The sequence below is a fragment of the Microtus ochrogaster genome, chromosome 10 (genome assembly GCF_000317375.1).
Source record: "Microtus ochrogaster isolate Prairie Vole_2 chromosome 10, MicOch1.0, whole genome shotgun sequence".
NCBI classification, from domain to species: domain Eukaryota; kingdom Metazoa; phylum Chordata; class Mammalia; order Rodentia; family Cricetidae; genus Microtus; species Microtus ochrogaster.
This window is the reverse complement of record NC_022016.1, coordinates 43,291,242-43,291,824: the sequence shown is the minus strand read 5'-3', so window position 1 is coordinate 43,291,824 and position 583 is coordinate 43,291,242. Positions and strand designations below refer to the sequence as shown.

The window sequence follows — 583 nt, the reverse complement described above, 5'->3', positions numbered from 1 at the left end:
GGCCTAAAATAAATCTTAAGGAAATAAAGTACTGAGAGATTCTGATGTTGGGTGTTGGGTTTGCACCTGTAATCCAGCACACTCTGAAGGCTGACAAAAGTGAACAGAGTTCCCGGCTAGCCTGGGCTATACCTTAAAAAAAATTTAATTCGTGACAAAATCTACCATAAGTCACAAGATAATTGACAAACTGAAAAACATTTGCCCCTGTGTCTCACTGTGTGACCCAGGAAAGAGGACACGGCTTTAGATGAAGCTGTGTCTTCAGTGCCTGGGGCTCAATCTGTGCAAGCAGGTCACAGCTCAAACTCAGCGCACAGTGCGGGAGAGAAAACAACTCGGCCCTGCTGGGGGCGCACGTAGGCTGGATGACTAAAGCAGGTGATTTGACAAAAAAACGCAAGACTCAGGGGAAAAAAAGTACTTTTTTATAGGGTACTTCCTCTTCTAGGAATTTACCCCAGAAAACCCTGCACATGGTGAGGTGAGCCAGTTAGGTGAGTCAGCTTGACGCAGTTAGGGCAAGAAACCACCTACAAATCCATCAGGAGGCAGCTGTGTAACCCACCACACCTAGGTTCAG

At 46.5% G+C, this 583-nt stretch overlaps 1 protein-coding gene across 1 annotated transcript in view; it reads right to left on the bottom strand.

The window, feature by feature from the left end:
* Positions 1–583, bottom strand: part of Fblim1 (filamin binding LIM protein 1) — a 19,794-nt gene that overhangs the window by 14,282 nt on the left and 4,929 nt on the right. The window lies entirely within an intron of this gene.